The 23,124-nt window shown below is 45.7% G+C and overlaps 1 protein-coding gene across 2 annotated transcripts in view; it reads left to right on the top strand.

The window, feature by feature from the left end:
- LOC142589949 (sodium/calcium exchanger Calx-like) overlaps positions 1 to 23,124 on the top strand; it is a 78,716-nt gene that overhangs the window by 1,364 nt on the left and 54,228 nt on the right. The window lies entirely within an intron of this gene.

The raw sequence follows: 23,124 nt of genomic DNA, 5'->3' as shown, positions 1-23,124 counted from the left end.
GAAATTGGCGTTCCAGTTACTTTTGTGCTTCAATGCATAAAACGACGTTTTGTTAAGATAGTAAGTGGAACGACAGTTTTACCGCGAGTTTGATGGCGTATATCTCGTAAGTAGTGTCATCCACGCAATTCTTTTCAAGTGTACGCGCCTTGCAGTATCAGCCGCTAGAATCTGAATTTGCGGAGTAAGGTAATTACTTAAAATTAATTTTCGAGTTTTTGTTAATTAGCCGATTATGCATTTCAATTTTATTTCACAAGTAACGTCCGCTTCTTCGAGCAGACGAGCTCATGGACTAGAATTGTGTTATGTGCCACAGGCAATTTTAAAGAAAGTTTTGGACCATCTCAACAAGAAGAAGCACCCGGTATGTGCAACAGTAATCGAGGTCAAGTCCACAGAAACAACCACAATATTATCAGCAACAGCACATGCACTAGCTGTCAACAGCAGTATCAACCATAATGGTATTTACTTACGAGCCCGCGAACACACGCGAGGTCGTCTGCTATCGTGTTCCCAGACGACTATCCGGCCGTTAAATCTTACTTTGTAGAGCGACCCCAGGAAAAGTCCCACACGATGGGCGTATCTGCCGGACGCATGAAATAGTAGAATAGCTTACGGGATAGCGAATGACAGCGTTACTCTATAGAGCATGTTATATTCTTGACTCGGAAGAGACATTGAAGGTATGTGTGCTGTGCACCGTGGCCCACTTGTTGCGCATGTGGGGATACAGTACGACAGACTTTTAAAGGGAACAACACTCGGTATTCTGCCATCGATTACAGCTGCGTATGGCTACATAGCGCAAATAGCGCAGTCAAGTTGCCTCAGTAGATAGTTGAATGTTCCATATTTGTTTACTTCGCAAGTTTACCAAACTACGTAAATGATGGCGTGTACAGCTTCTAGCCGGTTTCGACGATGAGCGTGAACCCACGGAGTCAAGAATCATAGTCAAGTAGTCCCACTTTGGTTCCGGGAGCACGCGTGCAACTTGTTTCAATAGATGTTCATTCGCAACATGTTTTCTTTTCAATAGATTTCAATCACCAGTACAAAACGGCGACGCTAGCACCATATCTCGAAAGTCATGTAAAGAATCTTAGTTACTTTAGCAAGAGAATGCGCACAGAGCAAGAACTGTTGACAGATTACATTAGAGCATAGAAATGCACCTTATTATTCTTCACATATTATGCCAGCGTTTAGTCTATTAAACGCTTTTTCCAACCGAATGGGAGGGTGTCTGTTAACAAACCGCCGCAATCTCTTTCACAAGATTTTAATGGAGCATACTCTATTGGCTATGTTGTGAGTCTCTAAAGAGTTCCTTCAGGCTACATAGGAACTCAGCGGACGCTCTATAGGAAATTAACGTTCGTTTTCGATGGAGCTGGTCTGCTTGTCGGTGGCTCGTGGGCGGCCCCGCCCACGATGCGACAACGCATGCGCGATGAAGGCGCCCAATGCGAAGCCATTGCTGTCTGTGTTTGGCAAACTGTTTGCGCAATGAAAGTAACGTTGCCTGCTGCCTGAGGGCGGCATAGAAGGCTCCGTATTAAAACATGGGATGAATGAAAAGAAAAGACGTCTCTAATTAGCTGCCGAGTTTCTGCGACATTGACCTTGCCACTGTCAGCCTACCTTGCTTATGATATATATATATATATATATATATATATATATATATATATATATATATATATATATATATATATATATATATATATATATATTCACATACTGCCTTAAAATGAGTAATATAAGAATTATACTGGCACCGCTTTGAACGTTGTTCGACGTGTACGATACGCAACAGATTGTATCGTATACACGTGGTAGCAAACGGCGTCGCCAGTACATATTTTTTCTAAGGTCATGCGAATTGAATTCTGAGGTTTTACGTGCCGGAACCACGATCTCATTATGAGGCACGCCGTAATGGGGGACTCCGGAATTATTTTTTGACCACCTGGGGTTCTTTAACGTGCCCCACAGTGCATGGGACACGGGATCTTATTTGCATTTCGCCCCCCCCCCCCGCCCCTTTGAAATGCGGCCGCCGGGGCCTCGTGCTTAGCAGCGCAACACCGTAGATGCTGAGCCACTGCGACGGGTAAAAAAAAGGTGATGCGCAGATTCTCACCGTTATTTCGAGGGAATGCCCATCGGGCGAGGACAGTGAGATATTTTGTTGACAAATTGGTTTCGAAGTTGTTTAGAGCGACTTTGAGTGGTCGATTCATAGGGTTTAATATAACAAAGCAACACTGGGGCTATCAATAAATAATGTTTTGTGCTTTTTTACTAAGCTTAGTACCTTTGTTTGACTATGTTCCTTATTCGTTCTCCCTTAACACCAATAACTCGAGTTATTACGCTTTTGTGTTGTTCCTGTGACGTGTAAATGCAATAGTTGTATTTGTTGTAGTTGTATAGACGTTGAACAGTTGTATAGACGTGTAATGGTTGTAAATGCAATAGTTAGATACATTTGCGTGCTTATTCTACTGTATTAATTTTTTTTCGTGAATTTGGTATACGCCTGCACTGTTAATTTCTTAGTTATCGTTTTCTTGGAATCTTATTTACACTACAATAACTACATTTGTACCAGACGCCCCCCGTGTAATACCCTCAACAAGAGGGCATCTAGGGGGAACTTGAACAAATAAATAAAAAGAGAAGGAGCGCATGCGCAATAACTCCATCATTGCATTATATGCTGTCAGCTCATTGTCCAGTAAGAACTTGTTGCTTTTGAAGGAGTCATCACAGTCATCACAGACATATTACCGAATACCAATGGAGGACGCCCTTGAAGCAATGCGTTTCTACTGAGTTTCTATAGACTCTATAGAAACTAAATTGATGCCCTGCAGAAAGTTGACGTGCGTTCTTGTGTGGTTCTTACCTCGTTGTCGGCGTCTCGCGGGCTGCCCATCCTCCTGTTTCTTGCAATAGGAGATAAATAATAATAATATTCGGGGTTTTACGTGCCAAAACCACTTTCTGATTAAGAGGCACGCCGTAGTGGAGGACTCCGGCAATTTCGACCACCTGGGGTTCTTTAACGTGCACCTAAATCTAAGCACACGGGTGTTTTCGCATTTCGCCCCCATCGAAATGCGGCCGCCGTGGCCGGGATTCGATCCCGCGACCTCGTGCTCAGCAGCCCAACACCATAGCCACTGAGCAACCACGGCGGGTTTGCAATAGGAGATTGACGAATACAGAGAGAGTGTGTTCTCTGCATTTGACAAACAGTTTGCGCGACGCGATTAAACCGGCTTACTGTCTAAAGATGCGATGGAATGGCGCCATGTGCAAACGTGGGACGAAGAAAGAAAACACATCGAAATGGTAGTCGTGTTTCTATGACACGGATCTTGTCGCTATCACCCTACCTTGCCTGCAAATTATTCAACGCATGTCTTACAAAACGGCGTCGTTTACATAATATTGACATTGATACGAACTGTGTTACCTCTCCTGCACTTTGTTTTGATAGCTTATTGAGTGCCGAAAGAAACAATCCTAATAGACTTTCTATAACCACCTACTTTGCTTTCAGCTTTTTTTTTTAAAGCATGTGTTGCAATTCAAGAGGTTTGTTAAAGAAACTAGGGATCTAGAAGAGATACTATATAATAAATAAAGTCAGCGGACAGCCGGAGAGTCAGAGGGATCTTGAACAATGTCAGCGAAGCTTTTTGCGTGATCGTTACCCAAGGCTGCTTGATGTTAATTATATTAGCGGAGGAGTAGCTTTCTTATTGTAGAACGTGCAAAAAAAAAAAGCTGATTTTGAACAACCACCGTCAAATTCGAAAATGCGAGGTGAAAAATGCGCTTCTCTGTTATCAGGCCGTTGGAACTCTAACAGCGATATTTGTAGGTGTTTCACTTACTTTACGAGGTCTTCAGTATACCTCCTTTAGGTAACGTCTTGGATGTTATGGTCAATAACTTCATTAACGATTCCAACTCGGAAGCTTGTGATGAGCTAGATTATGAAATGTTTTGGAGCTGCCACACAAGTGACTGACTAGGTGGAACATTATTGCAGAACATATTTCCATTCGGTTCTGGCTTACGTTAGTGAGTACGCCTTGCGCATTGCAAAGCCAGCCCTAAATTCGAGCGAGGACATTAAACTCCGAGGCAGTTATGAGGGAAGTTACGTCTTGCCAAACCATTTTATAACCTCAACGCGTTTGAAAATTGCCAGGTCAATCAGTATGGAAAATAATTAAAACCTGTATGCATTAGATTATCAATGCAGGCTGTTACTCGGCAAGTTTGCTTGCAAGCCGCAGAGCACCGGTACAAAAATCCGTCAGACGTTACACGTAAAGTTTCAAGATGAAAAAAAAAAATCTGGACATTCGCGAGATCTAGAAATTTGTTACATCGGGAGATTTGCAAAATCGAGCTTCAACACTGGTTTAATCACAGCTGCACGCGTATAAATTACGCCTGTCTGCCGAATCTGGCGTTCAGAGAAAAAAAAGCATCATTTGAGCAATTTAAAGAAATTCTTGGAATTCTCTGTAACGAGAAATTCGTAAAGGCAGGGGAATTCGTGAAATCATGTTGCAAAATCAGTTGTGATGCATCCACGCGTGTATATGACCCCCTTAAATCTCTGCCTAAGTTGCGGTGACCAGAAGCCACCGGGTTCGCGAGTTTGACAAATCCAGGACGTTCTTTGGAAAAAAATAAAAATAAAAATCCATGAAGTCGATACATCAGTAAAAATAAACTTCCGTCAGTAACCAGTCTGTTACGTCGTTACTTTTGCTGGATGGACCTAACTGAGCGATCTTATACAGCTTTAAAGCTGGTTAACAAGAGTGATATATTGCTCTGAGGGATCCCATATCGATGAAGCATATTCCAAAATGGGGCCAAATATTGGTGGTTTATTTTCTTTGGTGGCACGACTTATTTGTGTGTTTTCTTTACCGCTATACAATTAAAAAGCGGGCCGACAAGTGGGCGGATCTGAATTACCGTTAGCTATTCGTCTGGCGGGCAGATTTTTGGACGTAAATACGTTGTTAGGAAATGGAACTTGTTCTCCCAGTCCCGTACATACAGTATATTGTCTCATTGTGGTAACGGTGAAGAACGATCGACGCCGTGTCCAAACTGTGAGTTATGAATTTAACTCTTTATCGGGCGCCACTTTGTGTCTAGCAAAACACAAGTTAACACCCAAGCACAACGATAGCGGCGAGCAATGTCATCGATCGTCGAGAATACGATTCAGCGCAGGCCAAGCACGTATCACCATTATTCGTCGAAGGCTCCAGCGTATTTCGCTGGGAGTCAGCGTGCAGAAAGTGCAGCACAATTTCGGGTCGCGCGTACAATCTGATTGCACAAAGTTACAACCTGGATATACAGAACCTGCCTAACGTTCGAGAAGCTTCCGATACAGAAAGGCGCGTCTAGCTATAGCGCCGAGCGATAACTGAACGTTTGTTAGCCGCTTAAAACGCGGTCGCCGGTGTAGAAGATGTAAACAAGTGTCAATACATATGGCGCGGCGTCTCCCGAAACCGGGCAAAGCCGCCGACCCGGAGGCGCCGGATCGATAACAAGGAGTCCCGCGTTGTAATAGATCTATCGGTGCACGTTCCGCGAGCTCGTGCATTCAAGCGCATTTCCTGTGACTATTATTTGTCGCGCGCTCTGTGGCGGGACGCCGCGGTATAGCTACCACTTCCGCCCCGCGTGGAACGTTGCTGCTCCTCTCATACCATACATCCGCTCCGACAACGGTGACTGCGCTTGTTCCGTTGCGCACTGGCTGCTGTCGGCGCTGCAATCATGCTTCAATTGCTTCGAACCAATTGCGCGCGCATAGAACAACAACGGAAGGCGCCCTTCACGTCACTGTCAAACGCGATCGCAACAAACCTCGATGGAGCGCGTGTGTGTTTGCAATGACTACATACCAATTAATTTTCTTTAATTAAGGGGACACTAAAGGCAAAATATTAAGGCGAGCTAGGTTGAAAGATTAGGCTTCGTAATCGAGAGAAGAAAAGAATGACGTAAATAGAAAATCGAAGTGGCGCCATCTGTTGTCGACTATGGTATACCTCTTGCGTGTGGCGTCAGTGCACCTCTGATGCGGAGAGAGCGTGGCGTCGCTTTTCTCTGCTTACAACAGCCGAGGCGATAACGTGTGGCAGCTGACCATGCATACAGCCAGCCGCGAAGGATCACGTGACCACAACCGGTAACCCTGTACCCAAAGCAGAGCCGCAGAGCGATTCGTGCAAGCTGAACACTGGCGCACCCGCCTAGCATAGTACGCTTCGTATGCAGAGCTAAGTAAATAGCCTACAAAATACGTCACAAGGGCATGAAGGCCGGTCACGCGGAGACAAGTCCACCGCTTTGGGGCGCGCGGTTCAAATTTGGGAGCATGCAGCGGGAAACTTCGAGGGCAATTTCCTAGGCGAGAAGTTCATATACTGACACACAGAAAACGGTGATAGACTTCTAGACAGATACTATGATGAGCTAACTCGACTTAATAATTTTTCCTTTGGCGTCCCTTTGAAGTACCTCGCAGATCCCAAGTATAGGGTAAGGGGGGTTGGGGAGTCTTTAAAGGTAAATGCGCAGTAATAATGAGTGGAAACGCTTATATATGAAAAAGGAAATATTGAAAGTGCAGCATTACCAATTAAACGAAAAAAAAGCACACAAATAGAATGTGCTAATAAAGTACAGTTAGCATTAATGCAGTGAATGTAAGATCAGGAAATCAGCAGGATGCGTCAGCATCGAACTTCTGTATTCAGCGCTCGAGAAACGGGAAGCCTTATGCAGACGCGTAAATGGTGGTGATAAAGATAAACCAGCCTGCGACAAAAGAAAAGAAAAAAAGCACAGGAATCATTTTATGTGTGCGAGAGAGACAGAGAGTGAGAGAGAAAGAAAGAGCGGAAAGACAGGGAGGTTAACCAGAAGCAAAAGTCCGGTTTGCTACCCTCCACGTAGGTTGGAGGACAATGGGGTTAGAAAGAAGGTAGGAGGAGAAGAGAGAGAGAGAAAAAAAGAACTACTACAGGCATTCACCGATTCCGGTGGATAGCAAAAAACGCTACAATGCTCCAACAGTCATCCGATATGATAGAGTCACTTCTATAACGTTGTACAGACTATGTCTCTCCGGGACATAGGGCAATCGTCGAACTTGCTGATCACAAGCAGTAAAGGTGAGCGGAAGTAAGCAGGTAAGGCTATATGGATCCGTTCATACATCGAGTGCCTCGAGCTATGCTGATGAGCAAAACGTGAACAAGGTGAATGTAGGAGCCAACGTTTCGACAAGTGGACTTGTCTTCTTCAAGGCGACATATGCTTTCCTCGCCACAGTATATATAGGTGGGGTTCTTCTAAAGGGGAGGGGGTGTGAGGCGGGAGCGCGTGGAAACGAGGGAAAGTGTGTTAGCGTGTCGAATTAGTAAAGGAACGCTCGCCTCACACCCCCTCCCCTTTAGAAGAACCCCACCTATATATACTGTGGCGAGGAAAGCATATGTCGCCTTGAAGAAGACAAGTCCACTTGTCGAAACGTTGGCTCCTGCATTCACCTTGTTCACGTTTTGCTCATCGTCTTGAATTGCCATCTCCCGCATTCCCCGTCTTTTCTCGAGCTATGCTGGGCAGTTAGGGACAACAAATAGAAGATACCCAGTGGCTATATTTACCGTTCTGATGCGGGGCACGAAGTGGCCCGTTCGACTACCAGCCGACGCGTCCGCATCCCTGTGAGGTTGGCACTTGATGCAAAAAAAAAGAAAAAAAAGAGGCTCGTGCACTCATACAGACTTGGGTGCCCGTTCGAAGAATCCCAGGTGATCGAAATTTGTCCAGGAGCGCCTCTCCGCTCAGCCGCTAATTTTTGCACAGCCGTGAACACAGGTGAGCGGAACGTCAATTCATCATTTGGAAGACGTTTTTTTTCTCTCTTCTCAAAACTAGTGGTAAGCAGAGGATTTCCGCTAAATGGACGGTTGCTCGGTTTTACTGTTGCTTATAGACAAGATCCTTCAAACGCACGCGCGCGCGCGCGCACACACACACACACACACACACACACACACACACACACACACACACACACACACACACACACACACACACACACACACACACACACACACACACACACACACACACACACACACACACACACGCACGCACGCACGCACACACACACGCACGCACACGCACGTGAATAACAAGAAATATCATTAGTCAAACTTCCTTAACAATTGGACAAACGTGCACAGATGCGTCATTTTTCTCCGATTAAGAAAATAAATTAATTAACGATTTAGTTTTGATTTCACGATAATCTCCGCCTCTTCAAGCACTTCAGCTGATATGATAGGACGGGGCTATCTGCATCGGATCTTTCTTTTTTTTTTAACAATAAAGCTTGTTGCAGCTAAAGAAACATCACCTGATCTATGACCTTGTCTGGCATAAACATTTCGAAGCTTATAAATTGTAATATCTTTTGAGCGCCAGAATTGGACACGCACAGATACAGCGAGGGAGCAAGTTACTCGTAGTACAAACAGCTGACACGCGATCGAAACCGGTTGCATTTGCAAACTACGTGTAGTATGTGCATGGATGGATGGATGGACGGATGGATGGATGGATGGATGCGTGCGCGTAGCCCGCAGCGCCGCCTATCTGCAGATGTGGTTTCACGACATCGCCGGCGACACTGACATTGCGTGTGGGAGGCTCGAGTGCGGAACGGAGAAGTGGTTCGGTGCGAAAAGGCGCTGTCTTCTGTAGCCCTTGAGGGAGCACTGGCCAGCCCAACTGCCTTCGTATGATGAGAGAGGGAGAGAGAGAAAACTGATCCGCGAATTGTACCGATTTGCGTTAAATTTTATACTCTTTACCGTTCCTCCAGTGTTTCAATCGAAATAAGGCACCGCGACTTATTTTGCATATAAAGGGTTTCTCTCCGCTAAAAAAACGCAATATGATGGAACATGCAGCTATGTGCTTATAGATAAGATAAACTACAGAAGAAATGTTTAGGACGCCGACAAAGCTACAAGCTGTTCAGTGGCGTCAGTGTCTTTGCTGCTGTCGATATATACGTGTCTCCATCCACTATTAAACAGAAATGGAGTTTTGAAGGTTCACTTAGACATGTATAGTTTCGCATTCGATTTCTAAGCCTCGTTACTTGAGATATTATTCTTCACGTGCGAATTTTGTGGGCGATGTGCGTACGAATTCGAACAATTTTGACATATTCTAAATTGTTGCAGCAGCATTAGTATCATTATTATTAGTAGTAGCGACAGCGCTATTAGTAACCGCAGTCCACTATAAAATAATTTAACCCTTAGAGTGAATGAGGGTGTAAATCGGTCTGCAACTTCCATCCTTACCCTCAAGGGTGTACAATGCGACTTATAGACACATTTACATCCTTAAGGGTGAAAGTTTACTGGTATAATGGTGTAAATTATTCCATACTGTATTAGTAGTAGTAGTAGTAGTAGTAGTAGTAGTAGTAGTAGTAGTAGTAGTAGTAGTAGCAGCAGCAGCACTAGTAGTAGTAGTAGTAGTAGTAGTAGTAGTAGTAGTATTTGTTGTTGCCGTTCATGTTAATAGCCGCAGCAGTAGAGAGAGAGAGAGAGAAGGGAGGAAGGAAAGGCAGGGAGATTAACGAGACTGAGTCCAGTTTGCTACCCTACACGTGGGGAGGGGGAGTGAAAGAGAGAGAGAGAGAAAACATGAGTGTATCGCACTTTCACATGCACTAAGTTAGCAAGTGCAGGGTGTCTATAGTCGGGCACTCAAGTCTGTTGCCTTGAGGCAGTGAAGAAGGGCTCGAACTGCTTTCTGGGCTACTGAACTGTGAGGCCAGGCTCCCAAGATCTTTGCTTCTGTAAATGGCCTATCATCCAGAGCCGCAGCAGCAGTAATTGCACACATGACTGTCCCAAACCGGAATATTAGCCTCGATGCAAAGGCTGCGCCGTAACGCAAGCGCTATACGCCCGCGCGTCGCGCTAGAAGGGTCGCCGTTGTCCGTTGGAACGTCGCCGCGAAACGCTCGACTTTCGCGAATGCTTATCGAGCCCCCCCCCCAAAAAAGAGAGAACGAAAGCCTAACATTTCGCAATGCCGAGCCGTTCCCGTACACGCTTGCTTGATTTGCCGTTTGTCTTGCCTGAAATATCGCCGGCGCGCCCGACTTATTCGCTGTTCTTTCTTTTCTTTCCGTTTTGTTTGCTTCTTCCGGTCTACATCCGCGAAGCAGGTGCAAAGTCCGTAACAGCCAGCCGAGCGTGGCACCCCCGCGTCACGGTAAAAGAGCACTTCGCACTACGTGTGTGGTGGTACCGTACTTACCTTCATACAAGTATGGTATACTTGTATGGCGTGGTATGGCATACAAGTATACAAGTATGGTATATTCTTACACCGTGATACAAGCAAAGCCCTCACCGCCCCCCCCCCCGTTTTTTTTTCTTCCCCCGCAATCATTAGACATACAGTGCGACGAAATCTCACTCTGGCCGGATTGATTATTACTGCACACTACGTACTATGTACTGAAGCAATCTTGGCAACACTGCAGGGCTGGTAATTGTCTCATTTTCTTGTTCACAGCCTTCGAATAGCGCTTAAGCAGGCGAAACGTGCACCTTGTGGTTAACAGACACGACAAATATGCCAGCCCGTTCCGTGCAAGGTTTTTTTTTAACCACGCTGCGCGGCAACCCGCGGCTACCTACGAATCCCGGATGTCACATTCACGATCCACGCTAGTTTTGATCGTTCTGGCTTCTATGTCATTTCCGGTGATCGGTATAATGATCGGAAATTTTTTCAGTTTCGGTATCGAAAACGTGTATTTTTGCGAGCTTCCTCGTGACACAGCCAATCATATTTTAGATGTACAATTTTGCACGGAGGTTGGTCTGTATAAATAGCTTCCTGAAATTAGGCTTTCTTACGCGGTCCAAATTTTTGCTGCAGTTGACTTTTAATAAAAAAAAAAAAACAAGTGAGGGAGGGATGGGGAAATAGTGCCTCTTTAATGTATATTCTATAAAGTTGTTTGTTGGAGGGAATCTGTTTGGCCATGTGACAAAAATTTTGGCTTGTCCGTATTTTCTTCCGTTCACAGAATACCGGAACACACGTTTATGATGGTGATCATGGTATCAACTGACATCATCTTCGAAACAGCGGCGACAAATAGTCGCCTAGCTTGCTCGAGCTGCCGTTCTAGGGCTGGCTTTACTATATGTGTTGTAGTCTCGAATTTTGACCCTTTCTCTCTGATATTTTATGTCTCCATTAAAACCTCTGTCTTTATGCTGTACAGTTATCTAGGCCTTTAACGACCCCGGCTCTCTGTATATTCTTCCGTGTTCTTTTTTTTTTTTCACGACAATCTAAACGTCTGTTGCTTATCTCAACCGTCTGAGCAGTTTGATGCTTCCGCCCGCTCTCATTTCTAGCTTTTCTGAAATGTGGGTCTTTCCTACGTTTTTTTTTGTTTGTTTACTGGGAGATATCTTTGAAATACGTTACGATATGTGCCGAGTCCTCTCCAGACTACTGCTGCAGTGGACGCATGACTCATCCTGTTGCGAACATTTGCTCATGTATGTTCAGGCAGCGAGGATCGGGCCGCAAATGGAAACGCACGCGGCGGCAGTCGCGCTGTTAACGACATCTCGTGTCTCGTACGTGGCCCCCGAGATCCGGCGAAGGCCGCACACACCACTCGCATCTTGGAGGCAACGTCTCCGGACCCTTTGTTTGACCGCAACGCGTTTGAAAAGCTTTTTGTGTGGCGTGGCTGTACGTTCAAAGGAAATAAAAAAAAAACAAAGATAAGTCTTTATACGTCAAATTATTGTTCTTTCCGACGCATTCGTACCAGCAGCTAAGTAGAGCACGGTTGTTCCTGTACTTAGTTTTGTGTGCTCTAGCCACGGTGTACGAATATACTTCTTACACCGTGGCTCTAGCTGAACTCACTCCCTCACCGAAACACCTGAGAGTGAGTGAGTGAGTGAGTGAGTGAGTGAGTGAGTGAGTGAGTGAGTGAGTGAGTGAGTGAGTGAGTGAGTGAGTGAGTGAGTGAGTGAGTGAGTGAGTGAGTGAGTGAGTGAGTGAGTGAGTGAGTGAGCGAGCGAGCGAGACACGGTTCAGTGCTCAGCGTCACTGCACCGTGTCTCCTGTGTTTCGGTGATCCCTAAACGGCAGCAGTTAACGGACAGAATAGAACCCTCTAATATTGTATTAGAAGGGGAGAGTGTGTGACGCTAATAAGAAAAGCTGGGTTAAAAGAAGTTTCAAAGACGTCTCGGCTTGCATAATTAATTGCCAGGGATCGGTGACAGGGTATGGGGGCTCGGGTGGTGAACTGCCTATTTCCCATTTTGCATACGCTCTATCAGGGCACTTTGCGCGTGACATCTTATGCTGAAAGTTTGTATTTTGCCGTATAAAATAATTCGTATCTGCAAAATCAGTTATTGGCAATCAGTTGTCTTTACGACGACGTACTGGCGTCGTCGTACGTCGTTCTTCGACGTACGTCGAAGAAAAAAAGCGACAAGGCAGTTCCCAGAAAACTCTATTGCCAGCCATCCATTCCTCGCGTACATATCGCGCCATATATCGTCGTATTCAACAGCTTGCCTGGTGGCTAGTTCGCCCTATCTGAATTGCTAAAAAAAAGGGGGCAAGTGTGTCTTAATTCGACGGTGCTCAAAACAGCAGCAATTTCGTCGTCATCTAGGCAGCTCGCGGAGAAGCCAGTGCCAGATTTTACTCGATAAAACTGACGATCTTTGTGGTGAAACCCTGCGGGCCAGTGTACTAGAAGGCCAACTATAGCATCCGGCATGCCGCTTAAATGCGACTAAATGCGGTACGCGGCGCAGAATTAACTATGTCGCTCACGTCTCCTTCCGACGGTCCACATGATGTGCGACACCGCGCGCAGAAGCGCGCCAGGGGGCTTTTTTTTTTTTCTTCCTGTCACGACCAATCCTAAGCATTTCTTTTAACTTTTTCTTTTTTTGCGGAGTTTACGTAATGTCTTCGTACGTCTCCGCGTGCATGTGGGTGCGTGCCTCCTACTCCTCTTATCTCATTTGCCGGCTGTATATCTTTCTCGGTTACGACTACGTTTTGCTTCTTAATATCATAATTTTTGTGCGTGTGTATTCTTTTAATCTCCGCGAAGTCTCTTTGCGCGTTGGCATGTCGTGACCTCGTTATCGCTACACCAGCCTCGGCGAGGTATTTACTTACGCCCTTGCGGGGGCTCGAGTAGCATCTTTGCAGGTACGGAAATGAGAGGAACTCTTTTTCCCGGAAAGTTTGAGGCACGCGAAGCAGCTCATGGCAGGCGACTTCTCCACTCGTATTAAGTGCCCGTGCATTTGAATGAGATGGAACTGGAACGGAGGCAGGAAGGATGTCGAAGGCATAGTAGATCAAGCTCGTCGTTGCGGCACGCTATGAGCCTAACGTTAGAGAGCTCTTACAGCCGGGTTATTTTAACACTGAGTAGGCATTTTTTTTTTTTTTTGCAGTGCGTGACATAAGACTTGCTTGAAGGGGCAGACTAGGGAGTTTTAGCTCGCCGTCTGGGGATGTATCGCATGCCGCGGTTTGCTCCTGATCAAAATAACCTTGGAATAAAGGTATACCTTGGTAATATAGGAAGTATATTCTGAAGGTGGGTGGAATATGACTTTCAGAAGGCATTAAGGACAATTGAGAGTTTTCGATCACCGTCCGTACTGTATTCATCAGCCACAGTGAAGTAATATACGTATGCGGTGCCGCGCGCATGTATACATGCGTCTTTGACGGTGCAAGAAGGGGCGAGGATTTCCTTCCGGAAAGTTTAAGATACGCGAGACAGCCTATGAGCTTCGCTATACTTGAATTTTAGTGCCCGCGATCATGAATGGTTCAGAAGTGGAAAGGGGGAGGGTGCCGAAGGCATATATATATAATGTTGGTGTTAGCAGTGCTCGGCACACGGAGCCTAACGTAAGAGACCATGAATTTACAGCCGCGTTATTTGACAGTGCATTAGTATACGCCATTTTAGCAGTGGGCGACGTAAGATTTGTGGAGGAGGCTAGATTAGCGAGCTTTAGCTTGTCGTTTGGGATATTGCAAGACACCCCTTAATTCTGATGAGAATAGCCTTCGAGCAAAAATACCTTGGCAATAAAGTGTATACGGCCTGATCGATAAAGTATAGACTTAGTGTTTGAAGGAAAATAGAGAGTTTTCGATCGCCGCCCGCTTCATAGCCACCAGCCACAGTGAAGTATTTACTTACGCATTTAGTGGGAATCAGTGGGCATGCATCGATGCGGGGGATGAAATGAGACGCGTTCTCTTCCCTGAAAGCTTGGGGACATACGAGACAGCTTACGAGGGGGCTTGTATATCTAAATTACGTGTGTGTTCGGCAAAATGAGGTACAACTTGAATGGGGGCTGAAAGAACGTTGAAAGCATAGTAAATTAAGCTAGTCGCAGCTTTGGCCGCGCGCAGCGTATTTAACATAATATTAGAGAGATATCATCGATGCGTTAGTTGGCATTCCAGAATTTTCTGTTGACATAGTCAGCACTTCACAAACGACATGGGTGAATGAGCAAGCTAGAGAGTTTTAGCTCGCCGTCCGTATATCCCACGGTACACCTTGCTACATTGACGAGATCAAAAATCATTATAGAGAAGACGTACCTCCACAGCTAATTGCGTTTCTTCCTGTGCAGGAGTTGCAAAGAATAACAAGAAAAAAATTGTTGCTGGCTACAATATTAATAAAGCTACTTCATTTTCGCAAGATTTCGCGGAATATAGAGCATAATTTGCAAGGGTTGCAACTCGAGTTGCGGCTGCACGCGAAGCACGGTTGACACGATCGTCGTCTGCTGCAACAGCGACTGACGAAAGCAACATTCGCCCGCTAGAGGATCAGTCGGCGCTGGTGTCGCGAGCGATGTGTTCGACGGCATGAATTATATTTATCTGATGCCTCGAACACAGATAAATCGTTGTCCTCGTGCGTAGGGCTGATGCAAAGCACTTTCTCCTGCGGCCGGCTTAATTGTCCCGTGGTGACCTTACCACATTTAGACGGTGCCGGAGGAAATCCCCGGCGGAGTGAACGTCGTGCGCTTAAACCAGCCGACCATACACACGCGCTGTACACGTATCTTGCGCAACTACGGTCGCCTACGGTCTAGTGAATTGTGCAAGACCAATTTTCCCCGTCGGCTTGGCTGCTGGTTAGGGCTTCGCGCAACATTATAACAAGATGAAGATCCAGAGCCAGTGACTGTCGAAAACAGCCAAATTGGCGTTCGACACATTTTATTCCGGCTATCGCAGAGCGAATTGTTTCGTGGAAATGCATGTATAATGCAAATATGCCAACTCTTTGAAATATGCTAAATGTTTTGAATCAAGTGCTAGCTTATTAGAACAGATACAATAAAGGACCCGCCGTTATATGATACGCGAAATTCGCTGACACTGTAGGCCATGCATGCATGGGTGAGGAGGAAAAGCAAAGTTTTGCTAAGGCATTGCTGAAACAATAAAATAATTACATTGTGAAGCTTTTATGCGCCAAAACCACGACGATCTGCACTAGGAGGCGCGCCGTAGTGTGCAGCTCCGGATTGGTTTTGGTCACCTGGTGTTCTTAAGCGTGCACGCAATGCGCAGTACGTACTGCACAAGCGTTTTTGCATTTCGCATCTATTGGAATGCGGCGACTGTGGCTCAAATCGATCTCACGCCATATTGCTCGCTGATCAACACACACACACACACACACACACACACACACACACACACACACACACACACACACATGCACACGCACGCACGCACGCACGCACGCACGCACACACACACACACACACACACACACACACACACACACACACACACACACACACACACACACACACACACACTAAGTGGCGAATTTTTTTTTATGATTATTCAGTAATGTGTATTGTAAACTAGTAATACACGCTGCAATCAAACACTGAAAATTAGATAAGGCATCTATAGGGAGTACACGCGCACAGGGTGCTGCTCATTGGGCAAACACCGTTCACAGCGATAGCTGACGTAGAACTATTTTTCATCAACCCTTATTATAATCAGTGAGTTAAGACATGGACCAGTTATGACGCTCAGGTAAATTGTTGCCTGCTGATGAACGAGCGGTAATGTATGACGTGGCGAAAAGCAAAGCAGCGCCACCTGTATAAACTACAAATGCAGCGCTGGGGTTTATACATTTAATGTTTCTTTTCTAAATGTATAGATTAAATAGCAGCTGCTCTACAATACACTGCCCTGGGATCATCGGAAAGTAGAAATTTAGTTGGAGTCGTTTTTATTATTCAATAAATATCATCATCATCCGCACATTGAAGTACACAGCAATCTCTCAAGAGATTTGCAAGTTGACTTGTCCTGCGTAAGCCGAATCCATCGTAAGACTACAAAATTCCTAATCTCATCACAATTCTTGGCTGGGTTATCCTACCCTTGGCAACCATTTTTGCTACTTTACCAGATGACTCATTATCCGCTTCACGTCTCATGCGACTTGGCCTACCCTCTATAGGATACTGTGCACCTACGTGGAGTTTCTGTCCGCTTTCTGTTTCTTAAGGTTACACGTATCATTTCTCGTTCCATATATCGCTCGCAGCGCTGTCCTTAGCTTTCTTTCGTATTTGTTATCCGTTACATTCTAGCATCTCTGTCATGTTCTTAAATACTATACTCAGCAAACCAAGAACCAAGAGTAAACCAAGAACCAAGAGGTTCAAGGGTGTAGAAACGTGCGCATTAGTGCAAGGCCGATCATAGCCAACTAGCCTCGTGCGTTCGAGCTTTATTACAGCGATAGCTTTTGTGGGGTCGGTCTTCCCTTGGGGGGGGGGGAGGGGTCCTTTGAAGGGATACGTTGGCGTCGTTGATGTAAGTACCCAGGCTGCAGATGTTTCGCAAGGTTTTGCAGATTGATCACAAGCTCCCCACGTATTTACTAGGACACACAGGAGGACATTAACGATAGTGTGCTGTCGCTGTGGCTGTTTTGTAGATTGGTACAGGACTGCGAAGGTTTCAACTGCTTGTGCTGTTAGGGCCGGTGACCTTGTCACGTATTTACTGCAGTATACATAAAGAATCGATAAGGTGTCGCAGCTATCGCTGTAAGCATATGTTATGCATTGGCACATAACTGTGTGAGATTTCACTGTTTAGTACTGGTATGGCGGTTTGTAAGCTGCAGACCCCACGTTTACTGCGATACACGTGAGGATACACAAAAGGGTCAATGGGGTGCCCCCGCTTTCGCGGTAGATTAGATCTGCATTGGCACAGGACAGCGTGGGTTTTCACTGTTTCTGTAAGCTCATCACACGTTTATTATGATGTACACAAAGTTCCGGTGGGTTGCCGCAGCTATCGCTGTATCTGCGTTGCTCATTGACACAAGACTGTGTGGTTTGTAATCGCTTGTATTCCCAGTGTGGCCTATAAGCTAATCACATATTTATTACATGAGTAAACAAAGTTACGATACGATAACGCAGCTAACACTCCGACTAAGTTGTGCACTGGCACGCGACTATGTGATTTTTGGCTGCCTGTGGTGATACGGCCTGTCAACTAACTAAATATTCACTGTAGTTTATATTTTATATGAAGATACATAAAATACATTAACAATTGAAGCTCGAGAACAAGTTGAGGACCGCACAAGGAGCGATGGAACGAAAAATGTTAGGCATAACGTTAAGAAACCGGAAAATAGCGGTGTGGATCGGAGAGCAAAGGGGCATAGCCGACATTCTAGTTGACATTAAGAGAAGAAAGTGGAGCTGGGAAGGCCATATATGTAGTGCGTAGGGCAGACGAATCGTGGGCAACTAAAGTTAAAGACTGAGTGCCAAGGTAAAGGAATCGCAATCAATGACGGCGGCAAATTACGGGGGCTGATGAAATTAGGAAAGTTGCAGGCGGAAGTTGGAATCAGCTAGCGCAAGATAGGCAAAATCAGAGATCGCAGGGAGAGCCCTCCGTCCTGCAGTGGGCATCAAAATAAGATGATGATGATGATGATGATGATGATGATTACATAACGGTCCAATAGCATGCCGCAGATATCGCTGTGACTAAGCTGTGAATTGGCACAGGACTTTGTGGCTTTCGACTGCGTGTGCTGGCATGACCTGTAAGCTCATCCCATGTTTGCTAGAGCGTACACGAAGACACGTAAAGATCCGAAAGGATGCAGCAGCTGCTATGGCTGTGACTAACTACATGCGTAATGCATCGACTCACTGATCTGGTATGGACCTCTTCACAACCTTTAACTTTGCCATCCAAAATCTAAAAACAAGAGGCCAATAATCGGCTTAAGGCACATGTACACAAGTAGCGCACGTTACCCGACCAGCCTCGCCGCGAATTCAGGCCGGCTTTGTCGAAAGAGCGGCTGCGTAGCGTCAACACAATGAAGAAAACAAAATCAAGGTCACGGATCGGAGTGGGTAAAAAGCGTTGTTGCGCGTTACGTGACGCCGAGTCGGGGAAAAGAAGAAAAGAAGGGAACAAGATAAAGCGGAATCAAAAAGGAAAATAAGTGTACGTAGAATAAAAACAATAATGAAAGGGGGAAAAAATAAGAAATAAAATAGGATGTCTTGGCACTCGTTTACTGCGTAAAGAAGGCAAAAGGCCAAGTGCACCAGCGCGGGAAGTATAATAAAACAGCCGCAGCAATAGCGGAGTCAGCGTTGCGTGTCGTACGTCGTCTGCTGCTGCAGCGCTCGAGGTTCCGTTGCAGACGGATCCGCTGACTCAAAGCCGGCCAGCGAGCCGAAGCAAAAGCCACTGCGCGGCTCGTCCGGCGGATCACGCATTATGCATACCGCCACGAAATTTAGGGCGCGAACGCATCTTTTGCGTGCGGGGGAATTTTGTTTTCCCTTGCGGTCAGCGTACCGTTACGTGCGTAAAAAAAGGGGGGCGCGTGTAACGCACGTAACAAACGCGACCGCTATGCGCGGGTCGAGTACGGCTCGTAGGCAGCTGCGCGTAGCGATACAGGTTGAGTGGGAGGGTACGTGCAAGGAAAAAAAGAAGAGCCGTCTGCAAGGCCGGTGCTGTGGTCCGTCGTCTGCTTGCTAAATCGTGTTGCAGACGAACACGGGCACAAAGGGGGCCAGCCGAAGCCAAACGCTAAGGAGGGGTTACTTGAAGGTCAAGTGCACGAGAATTTGGCGCCGCGTAAAATGGTTAGTTTCAGACAGCTTAGACAAAGAGGGGCCTCCTTGCAAAATTCTACGTTTTGAAATAAGAGTGGGCGAGGTACAAAAATCTGGCACAAATGGCCGCTTTCGATACCGAAACCGAAAAAAAAAAAAAAGAAAACGCCGCAATTGTAGCCTCGTCGGAAGTGACGCGTGGTCCTGAACGTGCCTCCGCATCGCCTCCGAGATTTGGGGGCATCCGCGGCTGCACGCGGAGCGCTGACAAACCTCGGAGGTGATGAGCTGGGATTTACGTCATGTCCGCTAAGAAACAGGTTAGCTTGGGTGCTATTTAAAGGCTGCCAATAAGAAGAGGCGACAATTACCAGCACTACAGCTTTGCCAAGATTGTCTGGATATAATACACTAAACTATAGCCAATTTGTCTAAATTGCCAAAAGTCAAATTTCGTTAAAGTTAATAGGCTGAAGCTGTCACGAAAGATATAATGTGTCCCGATGTTTTTTTTTGTTATTTAGGTAGCTGTAGTCTTCCTAATCGCTCAGTACCTCGAGAGCGCCACAAACAATAAATTACCACAGCTTTTATACGACCCGTTTAACAAGCGCGCCAAAATGGAGCGCGGCTTGTGGCTTTGAAGAGGAGACTACTCACGTCATCTGCAGCGGAGGTGGTGGTCACATGATATGACAAACGACTAAGTTGTGGGCTAGTCAGCCCAGCGCAGTGGTTGAAGGCCATAGAATGACCGAGTCGCCTGGAAACACAGGGGGATCCTCGTTCGTCTTTTGTACGTATACTCGAGTTCTGAATGAGTTCACCTTTAGACAGCGCGGTCATACAGGGTGTAGCCGTAGCCATATACAGCAAGGCTGTATATGGCTACGGTTCAGTGCATTCTTGTTCTGCGTGAACAAAAACTATCATCATCAATGGGTCATACCCCCGTAAGCGTTCATGCTACCGTAAGCAAGAAAAATATGCAACGGCTCATAGCTCTGTAAGGCAGAGGCTACAAGCACTCAGCAAAGTGAGGGGAATTGTACTTAAATTCTTTACAATCACGCATACAACATACAGAACAGCATGTCAAAAACTATCCTCATCAATGGCTCATACCCCCTGAGCAATGGCTCATACCCCCGTGAGCAATGGCTCATGCCCCCGTGAGCAATGGCTAATACCCCCGTAAGCAAACAAGAAATGCAATGACTCACAGTCCCGTAAGGTTCATGGCTACTCACTTTTCGTGAATTAGCTGCGATGACATTACCCCTATTGTCGCTGCCGGTGATCTTACTGTGGAAGTTTCGGTACCGAAAAGGGAGCGGTTTACGCGTTCCGTGTTGCACACACATCCCTTGCGATGCCACACCGATCCGGCCCAACGGCCTACCCAGCGGCGTGTGCGCATCGATTTAAGATTATCAAAGAACGTGATTGCAACTGCGAGTGAAATAATGACCCCTGATCAAGACAATAAATGAGTGTGCGCCCCCTTTCGTCACGATTACCACCCATCAAGGCAATAAATGAGTTCGTACCTTTGTTAAAAAATATGTGTTGCATCCGTGTCGTGTGCTAAACAGCTTCGCTGGTCAACCGCCTTCACAGAGTGCAATGGCTCGTGATTTATTTCTTTTTTTTTATCGTTAACATGATTTTTCAGACTCCCCCGTCGCATGCACCACAATTTCGCTTCTCGAGCTAGATTGCTCTCAGAAGCGGACATAATATTCACAAGAAATAAAACTGAATATTTGACTAATCAACGAAGTTTCACTAACCTTCAGCAGAATTATTTTACGACACATATTGCAATTTGTGAAATGCAGCCGGTGACTTCGAAAGTCATGTCCATTTGGAACGAATTCTGAGGATGAAACCAGGTTCTATACATATGCGATACCGGTGCTGAAGTAATTTTCGTGCTTCAAGGCATATATAAAGACGTTTTTGTTGAAAAAGTGGAACGGTGTATATTCACAGCAAGTTTAACAAGGTTTACCTCTCATAACTGATTCAAGTTTCGAAATTCGTTTCAAGTGGATGTGCCTTGTGGAACCACTGTCTTCAATTTGCGTAGTGAAATATGCGCACTGAAGTAATTAGTTTAGAACTTTATTGTTAGAGTTTCATTAATGAGCAAATTATGCGTTTTCATTACCAGTGTAAAAAATGTCTGCCTCTTCAAGTAATTCAGCTCAGTGAGTAGGTTCGCGTGCTACATGCCATAGGCAATTTTCAAAACTAATGTTAAAGTTAAAAAACACACCCACCCCAGATAGTATCTTCCTTTGCATGAACTCGACGCAAGTGGGTCGAGTCAGAAGTCGATCTTATCCAGTCAGACCCGACCGCGTTTACATGGCAATTGTCAAGCGAGTTGACTGAACTCGACTCGACTCGACTCGCTTAGCGTTTACGCGAACCCGCTGACTGGTTTTCGGTCCGATCCAAGCAGACTCGACCCGGTATTAGTGGGTCCATCTAAACGTATAGAGCTAGCCTGTGTGTGCGCGTCACTGCAGGTGTCTGGTACCACGTGTTCGCCGCATTAGGTTTCGGTGACGTCAGTAGTCTCCCTTTCCACGTCCGAAGGCGCACTACATTTGGCGAGCGCTTGAAGTGGTCGCGTTAAAAAGGCAACGTAGTTATTTGTTGCGCTTTCGAGTAACTGAGGCCTCATAACATAGTTACTAGGTCAACCGCTATGCCGTAAAGTAATAAAATGAAACAAAAAAACATTCTGTGAGTAGTCCTTCAACTCGCCGCCCCGTGGCAGCACTAGTTTGGCTGTGCACATGCTTAGTAAGTGCTAACAATGTGCTAGTCGAGTAGAGGTTCCTGCAAAATTTACTACAAGGGAAGTCTGGAGCTGTGATATTCGTTTGTGCAGCGTCAGGCGTTATTCATTACGCTTCAGCTTTCTAAATTTCCAAGAAGTCGTATCTTTCTAAACGCACGAGGTCAATGAGGTTCTGGGCACACACAATTGTCGTTGCCAAATGCTGAATTTATAACGCGGTATTTTGTTCAACATAACCAATTGGGAAAGCAAAAAAAAAAATGTTTGAAGACAGAAGGACAAAGTCTTTAGGTAAACCCGTGTACTATGCCATCATTGTCATGCTGGCTGAATTGCCATGCTTGCAGCTACGTATAACGCAAGTAATTGTAGGAAACCATAGTCCGCGACTACCTAGGAATTCAGCGTAAGCTCCACCCACAAAAACGCAATGCAGCTGCTCTTCACTGATGAAAAAGAGCGGAGCCAGCTGGAGACCGCTCATAGCCTAATGACTCTGCTTTGCTAATATAAACGCTAGGCTAACTGGAAAATAAAAGCTCATTGTCTCAAGCTAAAATATTGCTTTGCCAGAGCCCTTATATCAGAGCCACCCATAAAATGTGCCAAGTCATTCAGGTTTTTCATCCTGAAACCAGTGATACAAAGACAGATATCTACGGAGGAAGCAGCCGTTTTAAACACGTGACACAGCTTAAGGGAATAGGTGAATTGTGTTTGAATTGAACAGCGCACATACAACCTTTTATTGTTAAGTTGTCACCGACTATGTATATGACAGGTCGTAACGAGATCATTGTACATATTTGTGGGTGACGGACGTCAGATTATACGGTTTTTGTTGGCCGATGCGCCTAAATGACGTGGCTCTTTTAAGCTAGCTAAGCAGCTAACGGTCGCCATGAGAATACGGCTAAATTAAAG

Source organism: Dermacentor variabilis, chromosome 8 (genome assembly GCF_050947875.1).
Source record: "Dermacentor variabilis isolate Ectoservices chromosome 8, ASM5094787v1, whole genome shotgun sequence".
NCBI classification, from domain to species: Eukaryota; Metazoa; Arthropoda; class Arachnida; order Ixodida; family Ixodidae; genus Dermacentor; species Dermacentor variabilis.
The sequence above is the reverse complement of the archived record's forward strand: the minus strand, read 5'-3'. Positions and strand labels throughout refer to the sequence as shown.